At 33.5% G+C, this 5,000-nt stretch overlaps 1 protein-coding gene and 1 pseudogene across 1 annotated transcript in view; both read left to right on the top strand.

Annotated features, from left to right (window-relative positions):
• The window catches only part of LOC137656812 (mitochondrial thiamine pyrophosphate carrier-like), a 615,169-nt gene that overhangs the window by 537,883 nt on the left and 72,286 nt on the right, over positions 1 to 5,000 (top strand).
• LOC137656101 (uncharacterized) overlaps positions 1 to 5,000 on the top strand; it is a 505,345-nt pseudogene that overhangs the window by 474,546 nt on the left and 25,799 nt on the right.

Genomic DNA, 5,000 nt, shown 5'->3' with positions numbered 1-5,000 from the left:
GGAAGGCGTAGGCCTAATAGTTCGATGTTAGAAATTATTTAGTAAATATTATGTATGATATCAACTGGGTGTTTAAGATTAAGTACTGCATATAACTGTTAACCACATCACAATGTTCAGCAAAGATTCAGTTGAGAATATTGGTGATAAGCCTTCTATTTTCTTTTTATCTAATTCAAAGACTATTGTACTGGATATGTCTGTAGCATAGTACTATAGACATTGCTGGAGGTTTCGTAGACTTGACTGACTGAAAAGAAAAATATGTTAAACGAAGTAATAATGTAGTTTAAATGTCCGCTAGAGAATTATGGGGTCCCTTGACTAGTCAGACAGTACTACATTGGATCCTTCTCTCTGGTTACGGTTCACTTTCCCTTTCCCTACACATATTGTACACTGGAAAGTCTGGCCTATTCTTTACAGATTCTCCTCTGTCCTCATACACCTGACAACACTGAGATTACCAAACAATTATTCTTCACCCAAAGGGTTAACTACTACAATGTAATTGTTCAGTGGCTACTTTCCTCTTGGTATGGGTAGAAGAGACTCTTTAGCAATGGTAAGCAGCTCTTCTAGGAGGATACTCCAAAATCAAACCATTGTTCTCTAGTCTTGGGTAGTGTCATAGCTTCTGTACCATGGTCTTCCACTGTCTTGGGTAGAGTTCTCTTGTTTGAGGTTACATTCTGGGACACTATTCTATCTAATTTCTCTTCGTCTTGTTAAAGTTTTTATAGTTTAAATAGGAATTATTTATTTTAATGTTGTTACTGTTAAAATATTTTATTTTTCCTTGTTTCCTTTCCTCACTGGGCTATTTTCCCTGTTGGGGCCCCTGTGTTTATAGCATCTTGCTTTTCCAACTAGGATTGTAGCTTAACAAATAATAATAATAATAATAATAATAATAGGTGTGTAAGAACAATTCGTCATTTGATAAGATAGAAATAATGATATACTAAGGAGAGATTTTGGACATGCATGTGACCATCAACCGGTCCTCAAATTTTATTCTCTCTCTCTCTCTCTCTCTCTCTCTCTCTCTCTCTCTCTCTCTCTCTCTCTCTCTCTCTCTCTCTCTCTCTCTCTCTCTCCATTGTCAGTCAAATGTTTCCAAATGTTTGTTGCCACGATTTTCAAAAGTTTGCTTTTAACTTTTTGAGTTTAGAAAGCGTCCCAGAAACTTCAGAACAGAAATCATAATATAGCACAGACTTGAACAATCATTGCTGATACGAAAAAAGTAATTCCATCTGTGGCTTTGCAGTCAAGCCAGAGCAGAGTGCTTGAAGTCAAAAAGTCTCATTTAAACTCACCTTTGGGAGCACCTGTTGATTAGAGATCGACCACAACAACGCCATTTAACACCGCTAGCCAAGTAGCCACATCGGTCTATTATTCTCTCCCAACGAATTCTCCTTCAAGAGACTCCCGTGCGTGTAGGAGAATTATATACACGAAAGCCATTAATTTGAGTGAATGCACCGATATCCTTGCAAAGCCATCTGTCTAAGGAAATGAATGGTGGGTATCAGAGCGTGTCATGTCTCGAATTTACCCGCGCGGAAAACCAAAAAGTTGCCGGCGCTATCTGGCGCTACCGAAGAATATTCTTCATCTTATGCATGTCTGTAATATGTGCTTGCTGTATTCCGTTACGTGGGTGGCTTTGTAATATGAATTTAACATTTTTTTTTTTTTTTTGGATGGGTTTATGAATAGAAGTTAACTGGCATTTGACACTGAAATCGGTTTTTGTTTAGGACTAAGAATATTTTACTATTATTATTATTATTATTATTATTATTATTATTATTATTATTATTACTGGCTAAGCTACAACCCTAGTTGCAAAAACAGGGTGCTATTAGCCCAAGGGGGGCTCTAAGGGGGAAAATAGCCCAGCGAGGAAAGGAAACGATATAAGTTACTGTTCTGTGTATTTCTAAGAAGACTGCCACTTTGGAATCCAGAAATAGAGTATTGAAATCATGAATTAAGATATTCAAAGGACTTGTTAAGATTATGCTGTCAAGAGGTTAGGTTAAGGATTTAACGTTATTTTTCATGCTTGACAATATATATATATATATATATATATATATATATATATACCGGGTATATATATATATATATATATATATATTGATTTATATATATATATATATATATATATATATATATATATATATATATACAGTATATATATATATATTATATATATATATATATATATATATATATATATATATATATATATATATATATATATATATATATTGGGTAATATCATCAGGCATCGAATGCTGTGTTTTATCAATAGGCCTATTATAAGCATAATTTTTTATGACGTTTTACATGATTGTACTAAAAGAAGATGTCTGCAATTTGAGTAGGCCTATTTATTAAAACTTGTTACCTAATTTGAAATTTTTTTTTATTGTTTTTTCTGAATTAATTATTTTCATCTTTGTTAACAATGTTCTTATTTTTCTTCCGGTTTGTCTAATAAGAGTTTTAGTTTTTAAACCTCTTTAAAAATTTGCTGATCTTCAAATTTGATATAATTATTTAAAAATAAATCATTTGAAGCATAAGATGACTCGCGCTCTACTTATATAAACTAAATGGAGATCTCTTGACCCAAATAGCTCAGATTTTATATAGAATTTTCATAGTAAAAATTCTTTTTTTTTTAATGCGATTTATACACATACGATAGACTAGTACTTATGTATTATTATTATTATTATTATTATTATTATTATTATTATTATTATTATTATTATTATTAGATAAGCTACAGCCCTAGTTGGAAAAGCAGGATTCTATTTTCTCTGTTGGGGCCCTTGGGCTTATAGCATCCTGCTTTTCCTGCTGGGGTTGTAGCTTGGCAAGTAATAATAATAATAATAATAATAATAATAATAATAATAATAATAATAATAATAAGCCCAAGGGCCCCAACAAAGGAAAAATAGCCCAGCGAGGAAAAGAAATGTGAAAATAGATAAACTACAATAGCTGTAACGAGCAATTAAAATAACATTTTAAGAACAGTACCAACATTAGAATAGATATTTGATAAATAAACCACAAAAAGAGATGTATGTCAGCCTGTTCAACATAAAAACATTTGCTGCAAGTTTGAACGTTTGAAGTATACAACGACAATGTGTTTGCTTATATGTCTATGTTTATGTTTATGTGCATAAGCTGAGAATCAATGTCTGTGTAATTGAGGATAAAATTCACCTATTGTAGCTCTGTGTATTTTCTTTTTAATGGCAGCTTGTTCTGTGCTCTCCGTGATTTTGATTTTAATTGTGTCGAGTATTAATGTTTTTATTAAGATGTGCCCTTTTGAGAGAGGGTTTACATAGGCCTAGTGCATTTCTTTTATAGACTACTTTTATGTGATTCTCTCTCTCTCTCTCTCTCTCTCTCTCTCTCTCTCTCTCTCTCTCTCTCTCTCTCTCTCTCTCTCTCTCTCTCTCATCTCGGTTTTTTTTAAATTGAAGGAAATATTCTCCTGAGGGAAAAATATATCTCTATTGTAGCTCTGTGTATTTTCTTTTTAGTGGCAGCTTGTTCTGTGCTCTCCGTGATTTTGATTTTAACTATGCCGAGTATTATTGGCGTTTTAATCAAGATGTGCCCTTTTGAAAGAGTGGTTACATAGGCCTAATGCATTTCTGTAATAGACTACTCTCTCTCTCTCTCTCTCCTCTCTCTCCTCTCTCTCTCCTCTCTCTCTCTCTCTCTCTCTCTCTCTCTCTCTCACGCAAGAAATTACCTTATAATACAAGAGAGTGATAGTGTTTTGCAAGGTAGCTTCAAGTCGTGTAATAGTACAGTACGAGCTTTGTAAGGAAATATTGTTCATTTTGAGTATATTAATTGAAGGAAGTATTCTCATAAGTGTTAGAGCAATAAGCAAAAGGATTTATAAATTGGGTATCTAGCTTAATTTTGATATCCACAGTTCCATACGATTTTACCTGTTTCCTCTTTCTATTTGAAAAGGCTTTCATCTAAAACACATGATTTCGGTTGCATTTTGGGTTATTGGATCCTTTGACTGGTCAGATAGTACTACATTGGATTCTTCTCTGGTTACGGCTCATTTCCCCATTGTCTACATATACACCAAATAGTCTACCATATTCTTTACACATTCTCCTCTCTCATACCCCTGACAACACCAAGCTAACCTAACAATTCTTCCCTCAAGTGGTTAATTATTGCACTGTAATTTTTTTCAGTGGCTACTTCTCGCTTAGTATGGGTGTAAGACTTTAGCTATGGTAATCAGCTCTTCTAGGAAAAGTACACTCCAAAATCAAACCATTGTTCTCTAGTCTTGGGTAGTGCCAAAGCCTCTGTACCATTGTCTTTCACTGTCTTGGGTCAGAGTTTTCTAGCTTAAGAATACACCCAGCACTCTATCTGCTATCTTATTTCCTTTTTTCACTGGATTTTTTTCTCTGTTGGAGCCCCTGGGCTTATAGCATCCTGCTTTTCCAACTGAGGTTGTAACTTAGCTAGTATATGTACCATTATCTTCCACTTACTTGGGTTAGAGTTCTCTAGCTTGAGAGTACACCCAGGAACTATTCTATCTGTTATCTTATTTACTTTCCTTACTGGGTTATTTTTCCATGTTGGAGCCTTTGGGTTTATAGCATCCTGCTTTTCCAACATGGGTTGTAGCTTAGCTAGTAGTAGTAGTAGTAATGATAATAATAATAATAATAATAATAATAATAATAATAATAATAATAATAATAAAATATAGACATTTCTGGCATTTAACATTTATTTCAGAAAAATCTTCGAATTTTGCTACTAGAATAAACCATTCCTGAATCTATTTAAGAACCTCAACTAATCAAAATAGACAATTTAGATGGGACGAGTTAATTATCCTTGTGAGCACGGTTGAGCTACTTCTATATCTAGACTGTGCTTGTGAGTACCTGGACTCTGCAGAA

This window comes from Palaemon carinicauda, chromosome 17 (assembly GCF_036898095.1).
Source record: "Palaemon carinicauda isolate YSFRI2023 chromosome 17, ASM3689809v2, whole genome shotgun sequence".
Classification (NCBI taxonomy): domain Eukaryota; kingdom Metazoa; phylum Arthropoda; class Malacostraca; order Decapoda; family Palaemonidae; genus Palaemon; species Palaemon carinicauda.
This window is presented reverse-complemented; position numbering and strand designations above follow the sequence as displayed.